The sequence below is a fragment of the Protopterus annectens genome, chromosome 14.part0, assembly GCF_019279795.1.
Source record: "Protopterus annectens isolate FY-2018-M chromosome 14.part0, PAN1.0, whole genome shotgun sequence".
Lineage (NCBI taxonomy): Eukaryota > Metazoa > Chordata > Ceratodontiformes > Protopteridae > Protopterus > Protopterus annectens.
Genome location: NC_056748.1, coordinates 71,194,416 through 71,213,826, shown reverse-complemented (window position 1 = coordinate 71,213,826; position 19,411 = coordinate 71,194,416). Strand labels below are relative to the sequence as shown.

The 19,411-nt window shown below is 40.9% G+C and overlaps 1 long non-coding RNA gene across 1 annotated transcript in view; it reads left to right on the top strand.

The window, feature by feature from the left end:
* Positions 1–1,625, top strand: part of LOC122788775 — a 29,607-nt gene extending 27,982 nt beyond the window's left edge. Inside the window, exon 2 of the long non-coding RNA XR_006362728.1 lies at positions 685–1,625. This is a non-coding gene — a long non-coding RNA (uncharacterized LOC122788775). The remainder of the gene's footprint in view (positions 1–684) is intronic.
* Positions 1,626–19,411: the final 17,786 nt, after the last annotated feature.

Sequence of the window (19,411 nt, the reverse complement as noted above, 5' to 3'; positions counted from 1 at the left end):
TAACAGCTTTGTGTTGCATGCACACTGTTTGGCAGGTTGCCCTTTTATACAGTTTTTTTTGGTCATATCCAGTTGATCCTATGTCACATCTTACAAAACCTTTTGTTTTATTGAAAAACCCTAAACATATACACACCCAAAACCTATTAACTTAATATTAACTACAAAATTATGTACAGCTTCAAATACTGAAGTTTTAATCTCCTAATAAGAACAATTGTCCCAAACTGACAGCCATGCTGAGAGACTTGGATTAACTTAACAGGAAGGTTATCTATGCTAAGACAAATGGTACATCCTGTGCTTCTGCTGCGTGCTGTTTTTGTCTTTATTGTTGTCCCAGAAAGGGAAAACACTTAAATGCTTTCAGAAATCATCTCCTAGTCATTGAAAGAAAGCTGTTGCAAAAAAGGTGTTCTGTTTTTATTGATCTACTTCAGATTTTCTCCATGGAGCCACGAGAACCAGATAAATAAGTAAATGCTTGTTGTGTCTCTGTACTTGGTGTAAGAAAACTTTGTTATATTCAATATTCTTTTCTATTTATTTGTTTTCTCTTGTTACTAAATCAAGCCAAGGCCCTTAATCTAGTCAACTCCCTATGCATGAATGAGAAAAAGCACACCAGTTTTTCTTGCATCATACTCTTTCTGACCAGGCATGATTTTTTTTTTTTTTAAACAGAGCAATGCCTACATTTCGTAAAACTGAACAATGAGAAGAAGCAAAGAACAGAAAAAAACAGGCATTACACTTGAAAAATAATAGAGAGAACTTTATTTCATCATTTCCACCTTGTTTGAATCTCACTCCTGCTTCTCAACATTCCCTGATTAATGGAATAAATTTACTCTTCTGCCAGGTGTACAGTGAATAGTTATTTTCCACAAATGCTCTACTGTCTCCCATTTTCAGTTCTTTGACCCCAGCATTGGAGCAGTGTCAGTTCTTGTCAGAATCCATGACAGCGGAAGTGCTGGTGCAGGAAACCCAGATAACTTGGAGCTGCCACCTCAAATGCTTAAGATTCCCAACACATAAAAAAAGACGACTCCTAAGTGAACTGGAGCAGAGGGATGTTGCCAAAAGTGTCAGATCATTTGGATGCAAAATAGCCACCACTGAAGTCTCTGTACTCACAGGTTCTAGACGTATCAGCTATGAAACTTCGGCCACAGAAGCAACTGGTATAGAATGCTAGCCAACCCAATCTGCAGTGAAACAGATTATGGGATGCCACCCATTTCAATCCTAGCCTTCAAAAATGCCACCATTTGATCCCAATCCATTTCAGATGTACTGTGTAAGGACCTGGTAAATATGAGAGCGGAAAGACAAATTTAGACAGCTGCCCTTGGTGGAGTGCATGATCCAGGTCTTTTTTGGAGAGTGATCAAAGCTCACAAATGGCTGTGTTCAGGAGGTTCACAGCACAGGATATGCAGAATGCATTGATATTAGTAGGGTGGGTGGATGCTGTGGATCCAGTCTGAAAATTGTTCTTGCTGAGATGGCACATGATTTATTTGAATTTCTCTTTCCTTCATCAATTTTCACTGACTTAAAGTCCTCTTGGCTAGTCAAACTGGAGCAATCTGAAAATAAAAGTTTACAAGTAACCATTTCACCTGGACACATCATTATTGCAATTCATTCCCTTAACTGATTAAAGCTATCTGATCTATGAGCCCATACTTACTTTAACATTACCTGTACAATACCCCCTCCAAAAATGTTATATCACCAGCCACATACAAAACTGATACCTTGAAGAACTGCACTTACTGAAACACTTTAGTTTTGTTTGGCTTTTTATTAAATACAAACATCTTAATTAACAGTGATCGATATACACTACATATTGCTGAACTTTGGAAACCAATCCTTAGAGATACCAGAAAAAAACATCTCATTGAAAATGTAGTTAAAATGGCCCTCTCTCTGTATCAATCCCATTACTCGCTCCTAATCTCATGCAGTCAAATGGAAAATATAAAAATATTCACAATTATGGAGTTTGGTTTATGTGGACAAAACATGCACATGCCTAACTTGATAGCTGTATACTTAAATTATAAACAGACTGCTAAATTAATACTTGTGTTTTACAGATGTGCAAGAGTCAACACACAGAATTTACCATACAGTGTGCACATTATGATTACCTGTACATTTCTGAAACCCCTATATTAAATTTTGTATTTTTCCTACATGCTAATTGCCTCTACAAATATATAATGCAGGGCTTTTCTCCTAGGGCCTCTGCTCACTTGGACTTTCCTAATAGTCACAGAAACTGAGGTGGGATATTATCTAGTGTTATTAGCCCTGAGTTTGAGTATAAGTAATTTGAGGATTGTGTCAATACAGACCAGTCTAAAGCATAACGAAAATAGAAGTGCTACTCATCACCTTCATTGGCAAAGGTAGCACCATCAAACTGAAGGAAAGGAAATTGTATGAGGTTGATGTTGAGGTGAATGAGCTGATGCACGTTTTTCCTGATTGGGGAGGGGGTTCTTACTTTTTGATATTGTTGCTTAAGCTTGTCTGTTAAAGTGTAATTTTCTAGGTCATAAAGCCTGGTTGTGCATCATCTGTCAGATATGCCAGCAGTAACAAATGTATCTCAATCTTGTGTAATATGATAAAAGGGATTCTCACTACACCTTTCTAAACATACTGGAAAATATTAAGATAGAACCAAACACCCTAATACTGGGTGATTTTTAACTACCCTGCCATTAACTGGGAAAACTACTCATGTCCCAACACCTTTGCGCAACGGTTCTTGGAATTCATAAATTCCAACGCCCTGGATGAACTAATCCATAGTCCCATCACGGGCTCCAATATCCTAGACCTGGTCATTACCAACATGGGAAATCAATGCTCCATACCTATGGTCACCCCCTCATTAGTCAGGTCTGACCATAAGCTAATCACCCTTAACATCCACATCCCACCCCCCAGTAAAGAAACCACCATAAAAAAACTTCTCCAAAGCCAACTTCATGCTACTCAAGTCAGAAGTGACAAACTTCATGACACCCATGCAGATGGAAACTGAAAGTTCAACTGCTGAATCCTACACTAAGGCACTGTACGAGTACATCCACTCATGCATGAATTGTGCCATCCCAAATGGAACCAAAATGCTCTCATCCAAAAAAAAAGGAAGCCAATCTGGTGGTCCCCTGCCATAAACAAACTTTACAACAAAAGGAAGAAACTTTTGCAGAAAAGAGGAAAATCCCAGGATGCAAAAAAACTCCCTTACTAGCCTCAGTAAGAAACTGAGATGCCTCATAAAATCCTCCAAAGCTAGTTACGAAAATAAAATTGCCAAAGATTCTAAAGACAACCACAAAGCATTCTATAACTAGGTCAGGAATTTAAATGGCAATGCTCAGATCTGCTCTGAGCTAAAACAGAATGGCATTAAATATACTGATCTGAAGGATATTGCCAATATCCTGGCAGTTTGATTCAGTGCCAACTTCACCCCCCTCTCACCCCCTAAATGGCCCATCTCAATACCGGAAGATTGCCAAATTCCAGTAATAACAGCCACACAGGTACAAAACGCACTCCCTAAAGCCAAGAATACAGCATCCATGGGACCAGATGACATCCTGGGCTGTGTACTACATGAACTACAATATGAACTGGCACCTCACCTAAGTGTCATGTTTAATCATAGCCTCACCTCAGGTTTCGTGCCCACTGAGTGGCACAGAGCTACAGTTATCCCAATCCACAAGTGGGGATCCACCTTGGATCCCAGAAACTACCGTCCCATCAGTCTGACAAGCCTTATCTGCAAGGCCATGGAGCGTATTATCATGGAACTTATAAACAAAGACATTGGCAACCTTCAAACACTGGACCCCACCCAGTTTGGGTTTGTGAAGGGCCGATCTTGTCTCCTGAACCTGATTGACTTCTTTGAATCAGTCTCCAGAGCCATGGATAAGGGTAAGGTGGTCCACACAGCCAATCTAGACCTTGCCAAGGCCTTTGACACCATCCCCCACTCTGGAATCATAGATAAACTTACTAAATTGGGCATTAATTCGTATGTCACCCAATGGGTTGCTAAATGGCTTACTGATAGAACCCACACTGTAAAAGTAGCAGACTCCAAATCCAGCTCCAGACAAGTGGAGTACCTCAGGGTTCAGTCCTGGGGCCGCTCTTGTTTGGCATCTACTTCTCTGAAGTACAGGTCAACACTAAGGGACTCTGGCTAACAAAGTTTGCAGATGACTGCAAACTGGGAGCCATTATTGAATCCCCAAATGATGTGGATACTCTACAAAAGGGCCTTACAGAAACAAGATGCTTAGTGCCAGAGCCATGGGCTCAAGCTCAATGCCAAGAAATGTATCGTTATCCCCTTTGGGGAAAAAAACATGTATCCATGAATTACCATACAGGTGGCAGTACACTAAACACAAAAAGTGTGATAAGAGACTTAGGGACAGAGGTCTCACCTTCGATAACCACATCGCCACAACAGCCAGGAAATCCTTCTATGTGGCACACCTCATCACGAAGGGCTTTTTATCCAGAAAAAAGGAGGTCATTGTCCCACTGTACTCATCCCTCAGACCCATTATAGAATACAACGCCCCATTTGGTATGTACCTCTTAAGACATCTGCAACAACTGGAAAGGCCTCAGAAATACCTCACTAAAAGAATCACAGGCTTAAAGCAGATGCCCTACGCTGACCGCCTTAAAAAACTCCAGCTATACTCTGTCGCATATAGTCTACTCAGAGGCGATCTCTGCTTAACATACAAGGCCATGTCAAACCCAGAGCTGTTGGACATGCTACACTTAAAGAAATCCCAATCCCTCAGAGCTACACGCTCCAGGGATCTAAACCTTGTCATCACAATAAACAAAACATGCTGGAGGGATAGGTTCCTGACCCAGAGACTCCCCAGACTCTGGAATAGATTGCCCATACATGTCAAGCAGAGTGCCTCTTTGGTCCTCTTCAAGAGGAACCTTGACGATTGGATAGGAGAAAGGAAATTCACCCCAGGGATCACGTCAGTCGCCCTGCTAGACAGGGGTCCAGGAAAGTAAATAATGTGGGAAGAAATAGCCAGGGAATTGTTATGGCTAGGCTTGTATAGGCCCTAGGGCTGATAGCCTAGTACCAACCTATGAATATTTTATTGCACACATTAGGAAGAAAGTTACAAAAATGTTTGGTATACAGATACATTTAATAAAAGGTAGCTTAAGCATATACACATTCAGTTGTAGAGAACAAACTTGTCCTGCATATAAAATAACAGCATCATCAAGCTGTGTTCTGTAGCACAGAATTAAAAGTAAAAGCATCATAAAGGTATAGAATACCCACTTACAACTAGTAACACACCAAGATGATTAAGAGGATTTTAGTTTTGTACACACGGTGCATTACAATCCTCTTCTTCCTAAAAGAGGTTCTGCAGTTAATGATTGGGAATGCATTCTAAAGAAAACATTTTTAGGCATGAAATGAAAGTAATCACCTGTGTATTACCATTTCTGAGGGCCTGTTTTAGCCACTTACTACTGAGAAATTGAAAGTAAAAGCTCCCAGGTTCTAGGAGTGTAATAGGATAGGAAGTCCATGCATCCAAAGCTTAGTGTGTGGCTTGGCACTGGTGTTTTAGATGGACTTCAGCAATGTAGAACCAGCGAACTATGAAGCTAGCTAGCTACCTGGGGTGGCACAACCATCCTCACTCCACCTAAAATACTATTTGTGTGTATAAACAGAAATATAAGGTCCAATGCATCATACAAGCTAGCCCATGGAGGAAGAACCCCTAAAATGATATGCTTCATACAAGTCTATGTATTAAAGTTATGCCAATGCAAGGTGCTGTTACAACTCCATCACAGCATAAGAAAAAGAGGTGGGGCAGCGATGTTTTCATTTACCCCTACCCCCACTACTTCAACATAAAAAATGTCCTCCACATTCAGTTCGAGTATTTACTTTGACAACTACAATATATGATTAATCCCAATGGTGCCAGCAACTTGCCACATACCCTGAAGTAGAGTTAGTGGGGATAAACTGTTTACTTCTGATTCAGTGTCATCTCCTCCCTCAGCATCACTTGTGTCTTGCAGTAAATGAGGTTACTTTCTTGTGCAAATACAAGCTTCTCCTAAAGACATGATAATTGCAATAGTATACAGCAAAATGAAAATCTGTTTCAGTTATCCCATGTAACAAACAGATTAGCCATAATCATTAAATGTGCTCACATCACTTCAGTTTCAGTCGGCATTTGTTCTACAGCACATGGTTTAAGGTAGAAAACAAAGGGGGTCTGTAATTTATTTTATATTTAACTGGGGGTGTCTGAGCTAAAAAGCTCTTTCTCAGCAGAAGCCTGGGGAGAAAAGCTCCACATAAAACAATTACAGCTACATTTAGACATGATCAGTATACACACAAATTACAATAGACATGTTTTTTTACAGTGGTATGCAGCACATCAACAGTTATATAGTGGAGAGAACAAACAAGAAAATATTAATTTAAAATTAAAGGTAAGTAATAGATTTGTAGTAGACAGCTGAAATTTGGAACACAGGTAGAATACATACATAGTACACAGGTACAGTACATATATTGTACATTAGCCAGTGTTTGAGAGTAAGAGTGAAAACTATTATAAAGTACTCTAGGCTTAGTATGTGTACCTTATCCACTTTCACTAGCCTGGGGAGCAGTCATTGTACTGCTAACTTTGCTTGAGATGTTGCCTAATGAGATTTTTAAAGGAGGCTTTGGACCATGTGTTTTGTATGCTAGTGGTGAGAGAGTTCTGTTTTCTAGCCACTGAACTACTATATAGTGTGTCTCCAAAGTTATTGTAGCTATTGGTGACTAGTAGCAGTTTGCCTGATGATCTAAGAGGCCTTTTGGCTGAGTGCTAGGCTTTTGAGGGCAGGACACTTATTGGGGAGATAATAGAATGACAGAGGCAGAGCTTATTGTAGGTTGGGCAGTTCAAGCCAATGGAGCCATCTCAAAGCAGTACAGTGATGAGTTCTATATGGGCAATTCTGTTACAGCAGGCTTCCATTTTGCTTAGTTCAGTTTTGTTGAGATTAGTCAGAATGGGAGATGCATAGAGTAGGGTGGATAGAAGTTGGAAACGAGCAATGGCTGATCTTGCGTTGTTGGTAAGAAATGGTTTGATATAGTAGAGTGATCCCAGTTTGGCATGTACTTTTTTAATAGTTAAGTTGAGATGCCTATCAAATTTTAGGTGGGAGTCTATGGTTATTCCCAATAGCTTAGCCTGTGCCACTGGAGTAGCATTTGTGGAGTAGATAGTGAATTGACTGTTATCAGTGTTTTTGTTAGAACTGGTTGTAATCATAAGCTGAGTTTTCTTTGGATTGAGGATAAATTGGGCTTTGGTAAGGTAGTTGTCAGAGAATGCTAGTTGAGTTGTTTGCAGGAAGGTGGGAATGTTTTGTGCAGCACAGATTAAGGTAAGTATCATCTGCATACTGAATGTTGTAGTAATGGTGAAGTACAGTAGCCTTTATCACATTCCATTTCCAAATGGATCTGGAGGACATTAAATATCAGTAGCTGCAGTCTAAGTAATTTCATACAAATGTTAGCATTTTCACTAGCTGTTTTTTGTTCGGGAGTTCTATGTAAACTCTGACATACCCAAACCAAGCACACGTGTTATTTCAAAGATACAAATGGAAAGCAATTCTATGGTTGAAGGTAACACAAAGAAAATAAGTTGTAAAATATTAAGCCTTGAAAAAAAATGGATTACTGTTTGGGCTGAAAAAATAGTGAAGCTCACTTTTTTTTAAGTCAAAGGCAGGAGTGGTACACAACGCACACACCCACTATAGTGCAGTCTCATCCATTACCAGTTCAATGCACAAACCTAAACATTTCCAGTTTGGGGGTTGGCATAATAGTGTTTACCTCACCGGTTCATAGATTAATACTAGGCTAACTGCCTTTCTGGGCCATTTTAAGCCTAGCCAATTACCCCATGTGAGAATCAAACCCAGCACCCTGTGTGTGTAAAGTAACTGCCTTAAACATTATGCCAACCTACCACCCCACACAGACAGAAGGTAAAATGTCTAATTCTTACTTTCAAGGGAAATCGGCTAGGCTTAAAATGTCCCACAACGGCAGCTAGCCTAGTACTTGCATATGAACAAACTGGAAAGAAAACATGACCAGTATTTTGAAATGGTGCAACAGATTAAATGCATTTCTTATGTATCTTTGTGTAAAATATGATCGATTACAAGAGCATAATGTAAGCTACAAAAAGTTGTAGATGTCATATAATGAGACTAGTATGAGCTTTGCTTTTGGGAAGAATAAAATTTCTATCTTGTGAGTTTCTAACCCTCTATGAAAAACATTAGGCAACACACGTACCCTTATTCTCAACTGGAATAATTTATTGTGGACAAAATGGCCAAGTTACAAGCGAATGAGATGAATATGATGCATGTTTTGGTGTGCAGCAATTAAAGTAATGCAGTTAGAAAATTGATCTGAGATCTACACAATGGAAGAGTAAGACTGGCTTCATGTGGCTGCTGTTAACGTAACACCAACATGGGTGTGCTTCAGATTTCCTGGACTGCAGATGTTCTGCTTCACAAAGCACAAACTGTGTGGTTTGGTAATACTACTTCAAAGAAGCAGGAACAAAGTCACACTTTCTGCTGCAGACCAATAGGAAATGCAGATTTATTTTTGAACTTTTCTGCCAATCGTAGACCTGTTTTTTCATAGATTAGTACTAAGCTAACTGCCCTTGTGGGCCATTTTAAGCCTAGCTAGGGTTGCCACCTTCGTTCACGGCTAAAACCGGAGCCACGCCACGCCCCTTGCGTCACCAGTAACCCCGCCCGCCCCACCCCCTCTCCCGCCAACATACCGCCCATTTTGTGATGTCACGACAGCATCACTCAACGGGAATGCCCTCTTTTTTCGCTCCCGCCGCCTGCTTTTGGTTGATTTGCTATGCTTTTCTGTAAGTAAAGCATAGTAAATCAGCCAATTTACAAACTCCGATAGTCTGTTTCCTTTTTGAAACAGAATACCGGAGTTTGTACAGTGTTTTCCGGACTACCGGAGAATCAGTTTGATTTCCTGATAGTCCGGAAAAAAAACGAAGGGGTGGCAAGCCTAAGCCTAGCCAATTATCCCTTGTGAGACTTAAACCCTGCACCTTGTGTTTGTAAGGCAAATACCTTAACCATTAGGCCACCCTCCCAACCAATCAATGCCTCATTCATTCCCTTATCACTGAGGGAGAAAACTGGCTTATGATGCCATTCATTTAGGTAGCCAGCAAGTATGCTTCAAGTTTTTCTGCCTTTTCCCATTGTGTACACCCATTAAGCAACTCAGGAATTGGACTGCACTGCTCCTCACTTTCACACAGGACTGACATCAGTAGGACTGTCCCACCTACAAAGAAGCAGCACCAGATGTGCACTGAGCACACGCCCATCCACCCTAACTGAATTGTCAAACACCCTAGCCACTGTCTGAACTCTGATCACTTGGGCTGAAATAGTGCTTTACCCATCTACATCACCAGTGCACTCTAGTTGTCTGGAAAAGGAGGCTTCTGAGTAGTAGAAATCTTAATAAACTTAGCAGGAGGGGCCCTTCTAGAATCTTCAGCAGCTGCATAACTAAAGAGATGTTTATTATCAAAGAAAGCATCCATCAATTTGGCTTTAATATCATCAGGCAAAGCCAAAAATAACACATCAACACAGAACCAAAGGCAACAGCTCAAAGATAGTCATTAGCTGCACCATAACTGCATTTAATAGCATGGCAAGCCATTTGAGAACTACTCAACAGAGAGAGGGCTGAAATCTTCCCCTCAGAATCAGGAAGGTCAGAAATAACCTGATAGGCTTGAAAAAGAAGAGTGAAGACATACCTGGTCATATGGGTCTGATAATTAATAGCATAGTTCTTGGAATTCATAAATTCCAATGCCCTGGATCAACTAATCCTTTTTCCCACCAGGGGTTCCAGTATCCTAGACCTGGTCATTACCAACATGGGAGAAGATGCTCCACACCAGTGGTCACCCCCTCATTGGTCTGGTTTAAACATAAACAAATCACCGTTGACATCCACATCCCACCCCCAGTAAGGAAACCTCCGTAAAAAATTTCTCCAAAGCCAACTTCATGCTACGCAAGTGACAAACTTCATGACACCCATGCAGATGGGAGCTGAAAGTTCGACTGCTGAATCCTACACTAAGGCACTGTACAAGCACATCCACTCGTGCATGAATTGTGTCATCCCAAATAGAACCAAGACGCTCCTCCAAAAAAAGGAAGCCAATCTGGTGGTCCCCTGCCATAAACAAAACTATACAACAAAAGAAAGAAACTGTTGCAGAAAAGAGGAAAATCCCAGGATGCTAAAAACTCCATTACCATCCTCAGTAAGAAGCTGAGATCCCTCATAAAATCCTCCAAAGCTAGTTACGAAAATAAAATTGCCAAAGACGACCACAACGCATTCTATAGTTATGTCAAGAATCTAAATGGCAATGCTCAGATATGCTCTGAGCTACAACAGAATGGCATTAAATATACTGATCCCAAGGATATTGCCAATATCCTGGCAGATCGATTTAGTGCCAACTTCATCCCCTAAAGGTCCCATCTCAATACCAAATGATTGCCAAATTCCGGTACGGCCACACAGGTAGAAACTGCACTCTCCAAAGCTAAGAATACAACATCCATGGGACCAGATGACATCCCGGGCTGTGTACTACATGAACTAGTACCTCACCTAACTGTCATGTTTAATCATAGTCTCACCTCCAGGCTTTGTACCCACAGTTACAGTTATCCCACTACACAAGGGGGAATCCACCTTGGATCCTGAGAACTACCGTCCCATCCGTCTGACGAGCCTGATCTGCAAGGGCATGGAACTTATAAACAAAGACATTGGCAACCTTCAAACACTGAACCCCACCCAGTTTGGGTTAATGAAGGGGCCAATCTCGTCTTCTGAACCTGTTTGACTTCTTCAAATCAGTCTCCAGAGATGTGGATGAGAGTAAGGCAGACCACACAGCCTTTCTAGACCTCGCCAAGGCCTTCAACGCCTTCCCCCACTCTGGAATCATAGATAAACTTACCAAGCTGGGCATAAATCCCTACGTCACTCGATGGGTTGCCAACTGGCTTACTGACAGAATCCAGACTGTAAAAGTAGCAGACTCTAAATCCAGCTCCAGACAAGTGGAGTACCACAGGGTTCAGAACTGGGACCACTGTTATTTGGCATCTACTTCTCTGAAGTCCAGGCCGACACTAAGGGACTCTGGCTAACAAAGTTCACAGATGACTGCAATCTGGGAGCCATTACTGAATCCTCAAATGATGTGGATATTCTACAAAAGGGCCTTACAGAAACAGATGCGTGGTACCAGAGCCATGGGCTCAAGCTTAATGCCAAGAAATGTATAGTTATCCCCTTTGGAAAAAACATGTACTTTAGACTTAGGGACACAGGTGGACAGTGGTCTCACCTTCGATAACCACATCGTCACAACAGTCAGAAAATCCTTCTATGTGGCACAAGTCATTACCAAAGGCTTTTCATTCAGAAAAAAGGGAGGTCGTCCCACTGTACTCGTCCCTCATTAAACCCATTATAGAGTACAACGCCCCGCTTGGTATGTGCCTCAAAAGACATCTGCAACAGCTAGAAAGGCTGCAGAAATACCTCACTAAAAGAATCACAGGCCTAAAGCAGATACCCTATGCTGACCATCTAAAAAAAACTCCAGCTATACTCTGTGGCATATCGTCTACTCAGAGGCAATCTCTGCTTAACATATAAGGCCATGTCAAACCCTGAGCTGTTGGACATGCTCCACTTAAAGAGATCCCAATCCCTCAGAACCACACACTCCTGGGATCTAAACCTTGTCATCACAATGAACAAAACAGACTGGAGGGATAGCTTCCTGACCCAGAGACTCCCCATACTCTGGAATAGACTGCCCATACATGTCAAAAAGAGCACCTCCTTGGCCATCTTCAAAAGGAACCTTGACGATTGGATGGGAGATAGAATTTCACCCGAGGGATCACGTCAGTCGCAATGCTAGACAGGGGTCCAGGGAAGTAAATATTGTGGGAAGAAATATCCAAGGAATTGTTATGGCTAGGCTTGTATATGCCCCAGGGCTGATAGCCTAGTACCAATCTATGAACCTACATGGCCCACCTCATAAGTAAGGGTATCTCATCCAGGGACAAAGAGGTCATAACATCCTTGTATTCCTCCCTTCTAAGGCCAATTATTAGTACAATGCCCTCCTTCAGCACGTACCTCGCAAAGCACATGCAGCAGCTGGACAGATCAGAGGTTCCTCACCAGGAGAATCCAGGGCCTCAAACATTTACCCTACACAGATAGGCTAAAAGCCCTGTCCCTCTACTCAGTTTCATACAGACTCCTTAGAGGTGACCTCTTGTCTGGCATACAAAGCAATCTCAGGCCCTGTCTTGATGGGACTGCTGCATATCCGCAAGTCAAGTAACACATATACACGACCTCAACCTTGTCTGTGATATCAATAGAACTTGTTGGCGGGACAGATTTGTGTACCAGAGACTCCCTGTCCATGTCAAGCAGATTTCCTCATTATCCCTTTTTAAGCACAACCTGGATGGGAAACAGAAAATACACCACTGGGATTCCACCTGTGTCCTTGCTGGACAGGGGACTTTGGGTGCTGACTTGGCTAAACTCTTGGCTAGACTTATAAGGGCCTCAGGGCCAATAGCTTAGTAACTTCCTATGAAAAGCCAGGGTAGCAGCAGTATACACCTTTTTGCCCAGCAGTTCCATGGTACTACTGTGCTTGTTAGAAGGAAATGGTTTAGTAGAGGTAACCGTTTGGACGGTTTGTCAGAAAAAATAAACACAACAGAGGGGTCAGCAAACGGACATTTGCAAAGAAAGTTACAATCATTAGGCACTTTATAAAAACCTACAGAATACACTCAGAGCACTGTGAAGACAGATAAAACTGCAACCAGTATTACACTTTATTTTACAAGTTAACAATTTAGCTCTTTCATCCCTGAAAATACAGAATTATTAACTGCATCTTAAGACATCTGTAGTTATACAGAAATCAGTCAAATCCCCCTCCCATAACGGTCAGTCAATAAAACACTTAGTGATACTACACCTAAAAGCATGTAAACATATTGTAGTACTTAAACATTCACTCACATTGTATTGTCTTTTTAAAAAACATATCACCATAAATAAATTATAAGAGAAATGTAACACACTCATTTGCTATTACAAGGGTTCATATGTAGATGTTAATGTATAATCCCCATACATGGCCATTTTAAAATACGTGCAACAAAACACCCAAAAAGTACGATTTCATTACCAAAATACCCAGCTTTAATGTTAATTAAAAGTGCTCTCTCTCATTTTAAAACACTCGCTATAGACACACTCTCATTAAGGCTGGAGAACATGGCATTCAGCTTCAACTGTCAAATCAACTTTTTTTTCAAGATGGTGTCAAAATCATCCCCCAAAATCTTGTCAATTACAAGAAAGCCACATTTCTTACACTTCAAGCATTGTAACCTCTCTTTATTCAATGCATTAGTGGACGACTTCTTGCCAATATCATAAACAGGAGCATTCAGACTGGCAGCAAAGAAGTTCTGAGGTAGGTAAGCCCTATGCCTTTAGTGCGGAACATATGTGTGATGTACAACATCCCTAAAATCCTAAGGCTTTGGTATACTGGCCAGACATTGGGCTATCCCAGGCAGGTAATCCTTTTAGTAAAGAATACTGCAAAACTGGTGTGGAAGGACATCAACACTTCAAAATAAAACAGCCTAAATATTCACAGAGATCGCCAAAAAGAGGAATAAACACTCAGGCCATGTTTCAAAGCCTACACAGATGAAACAGCATTTTGTAAGCTAGGTCCAGAAATGTAAAATCAAGTGCTTGCAAAAGTTAGACAACAAAATGCTCTGAACTTATTCAAGGGCACTAACTGATAATGTTTTAGAGATGAAAGCTAAATTTGTACTGTAAGTATAAACGGTTTCTTTATGCAAATCATCAATAAATCCCTTTTCTACATGGAGTTGGGGTGTCATGTCAGCTGTTGCCACCTCTCAAGATTCATTGCCATTCTCCCACCTTCTTTGACCATCATGCCTGACTGTCCCAGGTCTTTTTTCACACAGTCCATCAATCTGTTAGCTGGACACCCTTGTTTCCTATTGCCATCTTCCTGTCTGTCCTAAATCATCTTCATCAGATTGTCTTTTGATTTTCTACATATGCCCAAACCACTGAAGTCTGTTCCATTTGACATTCTCTGCATTTGGAGGTACTTTAGCTTCTCCTCTGATGTCCTCGTTTCTTTGTCTGTCCCACAGTGTGCAGCCTGCCACCCATCTCAGGGACTTCATCTGCTATACTTTACTGCCTAGTTTTCTGAACAATACAGTAGTGCTGGTCACACCACTGTTACTTTTCAGCTTCTCTGGCATTCTTTCATACACTACCCCTGCCACACTGTGCAAGTTGGCTGCAGCTCCTCTGATTCTAGCTTTGTCCTCCTTATTCAGACTTCCCATCTCCTCTGCCACCACTCCAGATTCTTGAAGCTAACTTGTTCCACTGTTTTCACCCATCTCAATTTCAGCTTCTGATTTTCCACATGCTGTAGTTACAACTGCCTTAATCTGTACTCAGTGTCATCCTATTCCCCAATCCTTTGCTTAAATTCTTGCTCCGTGTCTATCTGTAATGTCACATCATCTGCATAAAGCAACTTTGTTGCCCTGTCCCCTCTAACTTATTTGCAGATGTAGTCCCTCACCAGAATGAACAGCAGTGGGCTCAGAGCTGAACCCTGATGCATGCGCACCCACTCCCACTGGGAGCCACTGTGTGAGACTGAATACTATTTGTTCTTAAATCATTGGGTTTTTGTACATAGCCTACATTAATTCTACCAATGTTTCTGGGACTTTGAACCATAGCAGGACTGTCCAAATCAGTTTTCTTGGGATTTTGTCATATGCTTTCTCCAAGTCTAGGAATGCCCACTTGGACTCTCACCTCCAGCTTCTTCTCAACAATTTGTCTTACTGCAAACATAGAGTCAGACCTTGCTTATCTTGATCTGAATCGCTCATCTCCCATATTAAACAGTCACCCTCTCTAGAACTTTCATGTAATATGACAGGAGTTTGATACCTCTATACTGCCCACAGCTATGAATGTCTCCTTTGTTCTTGTACACTGGCACTAGTATGCTTATTATCCAGTTATCTGGGATAAGTCTCTCTCTGCACTGTTATGTGTACCTTCAAGATCCATTTCTACTCTATCTTACCCAACATCTTGATCATATCTGCTGTGACATTATCTGAGCCTGCTGCTTTCCTTGACTTCATTTTCCTTTGTGCTGTTCTTACTTCTTATATGGTGGGCTCCTCCTCCTCTTGTTTTGTAGGCTTTGTCTGGGCTGTACAGCTTCTATGGGGTTTTCTTCATTCATAAACTGCTGAAAGTACTCCTTCCATCTACCTCTTTCCTGTGGGCTGGTAAGCAAATTGTTATTGGCATCCTTTATGGAATATACCTGACTAGCTTCTTTATCTTTCTTTGCCCTGAAAGCTGATATACTTTCTTTGTGCCATCTACTGAATCTCTTTTCAGAAGCTGGTAGAGTGCCTCTAATGCCTTTGTTCTTTGCTATTGCAGCTCCCCTCTTCATCTCTTTGTATGTCAACCAGTATTCCTTCTTAGCTTGGTCTGTCTTTTCTATTTCCTGCAGTACTACTTTCTTTTGATGACGTCCTGGACTTCTGCATTCCACGACCAGCTTTCCATATGTACCTTATTTCCATACTTGACTCTGCCTCATACTTGTCCTGCAGTTCTTCCATACTTCCTCATCTTGAACTCTTCCTAATGAACTAGATCCCTGAATAATTCCTTGAAATCTTGTACTTCCTCTCCAGTCGACTTCCATGTCCTCAGCCTGGTCTCTATTGACCTTAAAACCTTCTCTGACCACTGTTTGCAGCTGATAGAGGCAACCATGTGGTTTATGCTTTGGGCTGATTGTTTTATTGGGCATTGCTTTACAATCTTTGATTCTACCCCAGTACTCTTTCCTGTGGCTATGCGAGTCTCATGCTAGCCTGTTTTGTATATGATTTTGTGACTGTCTCCCTTGCTGAACCATGTGTTTGCCACCACCAAGCCATTTGCCAGTAGAAGTCTAGAATAACCCACCTTCTTTATTCTTGTTGCCTCACTCGTGAATCAAGGCAGTCCTCGCATCATGTTCTATCTGTCCCAATAAATTCAGGTCACCCTATTGACAACTATTCATGGTGTCCTGCATTATCCAGTAGGTCCTGCAACTGTTGTCTAAATGCACTCTTCCTCACTATCCCAACCATGCTGTAAGGAATAGGGAGAGATTATGAACAGTGCTCTATCTTTACATTGTCTTCTGATTGCCATAGTCTGTCACACATTTTGATGACATCCCTTACAATCTTCTAAATCCCCTCACCATTTCTAGTTTGTCTTCCTCCTGTGTAGTAGACTCTGGCTTCTAAGCCACATGGCTTTGCTGCACAAAACCCTTCTATTTATTTCTCCTGGATGCATAGGATGTCCAGTCTCCTCACTACCAAGTCATGCCCCGTCAATAAATCTACATTGAGTGCAGCAATTCTTAATTCGTGTGTTGCAGATTGGTTTTGCATCCAGCTTTCGCTCAATACTGCTATCCCAGTAACCCACGCTGGGCAACGGGACAGCTAGTAGCTTATTAACACAGGGATACTGGGTTTTATTATGGGTACACAGCCAGTAGGGGCACATACACCCCTTCCACAATGGCAGGAGTCCCTGGTCTAGATCAGGTCCTCAAACCACTTACCTCCAGTAAGTACTCCTGCTCATTTGATAATATTCAACATAATGGAAGCATCTGGAGCCAGTCTTTACACCTTCAAGTCACTGGCCATGACACGGCTGTCAGTCTGTGACCCATTTCCGGCTGTTATGTAGCACAGTCAGTACCCACAGCAGTTGGTCTTTACAACTTTCCCCCATCGGGCACCATCTAGACACTGTGCTGCTGCCCACAGCTCCATTCTTGGACGACTTTGAGGTGGAAATTGGGTGTTTTTTTACAAGGTGGGAAGAACCCCCACAGGAACCCAGGGAGAACATGCAAACTTCATAAAGGCACCAAATAGAAGTTAGGCTTGAACCTTGCACCTTGTGCATGTGAGACAAAGACCTTCCAGGTGGTTTGTTCCTTTATGCAAAACCTTTTACCAATTCTAAATGTTGTAAATTAGTGCACACTTCTTAAATGTATTTCCAATTAATTGCAAAATGAAACTGTTTTATAAACTCAAGAAATGTATCATTGCCATTGACAACAGTAAGCCCAAAAGTATCCTTTCTTTTGTTTGTATGTCAATCTATGTATAACTGTAATATTATAAAGCACTGCTGAGCCCAGAGCATGGCCAAAAAGCTTACACCAACCAATTCAATTACCTGGTTAAACTGAAACAAGTCTCTTTTCTCCTAGCCTGAAGGAACAAGTTTTCTCTACTTCTGCCACCTATTTAGTTAAAAAAAAAAAATAGCAGATTCAGTGGACAAAGTTATTAAAAACAACATTAGTCCTTTGGGGAACAGAGCTAGGTTAGAATTTGGGATCAAACATTTGATACAGACACAAACACTGGTGCTGAAAAAGGCTTTGGCAAGAAAAAAGTATCTCATTTCCATAAGGTGGATAGATTTACTGTTTGGTGTTCTTTCCATTTCAGACAATGAAGACTCTTGTCAAGTCTTCAGGCTCTCCTCCACAGTATATTCATTTCAATGATACCATTATGCAATTGCTTCTCTTTTTTTCTCTGTGAGAGTCCCCCTATTCTGCAATAATTTAATATTGGTCACTCAGTCCCTCTAATTATTGTTACTTAACTATATCTCTCCATTTTATTTCCACCCTATTTTTAAACTCCACTTTAATTTCATCCCACTCCCTAGATATAGTTGCTGATGAAATTCCTATCTTTTTAAATAACTCCTGAATAATTTGTCTTATCTTTTCAACAGATAGGTGGGAAAGCACCATTGTCATTTCATAACTGTGTTTTTAGTTATTGGTGCATGATCTGAAATAATTGTATGGGTATCAAAACTTTCATGCACATGTTCCTGTGAAATAGCCTAACCCAGCTTTTGAGTCTTGAGGAATATGTAAATTCATTCTGAACTTCTACAACTGAATTACATATTCCACACCAAATATTTTCATAAATTTCTTTTAAACTCTACCCTCCTTTGCTATATTTTACCTTCCGCCCCCCCCCGACACATAATCACTACTGCAAATCAAATTTCAATCCCCACCTAATATTTCCTGATGAAAACTGATTTTTCCCAGAATTTTGTTGTGCTCCATTATAGCAGTTTTAGATGCAATACATCCTGTTCTGCTTTAATCTTTTTTGGGCCCAAAGTAATTCCTATTACTTAACCGTATCTCTCATTTCTACTCCTTCCTTTCCATTTTATCCCATACACTAGCTATGACTTCTGAAGATAACTCAATTTCCACTACCCATTCCTTAAATTCATTGTTTAAAAGGTAGGTGGTAAAGCACCAGTGCCTCATTCTACTTCATTTCCCTGCATTTTTATCTTAGTATTTAATGGTGCATAATCTGAAATAGTTGTTGGATGTATCAAAGCTTTCAATTAAATGCAAATGTTCTTGAGAAACAGCCACATTATTGTACCTTGGGGAACAATATGTAAATTCTCTGAGATAATTCACATTTTCCATACCAAATATTTTCATGAATTTCTTCAGAAATTTACTCTCGTGACATTTTTCCCTTCTAGGTCTCCCAATTCATCCTCACTATTGCAAATACAGTTCCAGTCTCAAAACTCCATAATAGCAGTTTTTGTGGAATATTTTGATACAAGGTCAGTTAGGGGGATATATGAGGGATCAGAGGCAAAACTTAAAATGGGAGGGTTCAGGTCTGATAAATTGTCTGAACAGAGGAACCAGGCAGGGGTGTCCTCTTTTTCCTTGGTAGCTGCATTATACTTAGAAACACTGAAAAGGAAATATAATTTGCAATCAAGGAACGTTGGCAATATTATTTTAACCAGTAAAGGACCTCAGGATTGTAGAGCATTCTGAGACTGTTCAAATCTTTTTCGAATATAAAATTAAAGATGACAAAATACCCA